Raw genomic sequence first — 508 nt, 5'->3', positions numbered from 1 at the left:
GTTGAATCTCGCTCAATCCAAACATCAAGTGCAATTCCATGTCTTCTTTAGCTGAACACATTAAGGATGGTTTTTTTCCTTCTCCCAAACACTCAGCTTTAAAAAAATATATATATATTATTGAACGTCTTTGTGCTGAAGTTCTTCATTTCCTTGTGGGTTTTTCCGTTCACTTTCTATATGGCATTATCTGCCTTTACCCCATTCATTCTGTTTCCTTTATTTCTTTTATTTTTATTTCTTATTTTCCTAAATAACATCTCTGCTTCTCCAATAAATCATGCAGAGGGAGGCTCTGCTCCAGTCAGTCAAAATTCACATCAGTTCTGCCGTGATGATGAGAGAACCATTTCCATCTCTCACTGAAGCATGGCGATTTATTGGGCTCCGATAAGCAACAAGCTAGCCATCATTTCCAGCCAAATAGGCTCCCGCATGCATTTATTCTTATTGCGTTCTGCGACGCAAAGTGGAGAGGCAGTTTCAGGCAGAGAGGGGCCTGCCTGCA

Source organism: Anguilla rostrata, chromosome 16, assembly GCF_018555375.3.
Source record: "Anguilla rostrata isolate EN2019 chromosome 16, ASM1855537v3, whole genome shotgun sequence".
NCBI lineage: Eukaryota > Metazoa > Chordata > Actinopteri > Anguilliformes > Anguillidae > Anguilla > Anguilla rostrata.
This window is presented reverse-complemented; position numbering follows the sequence as displayed.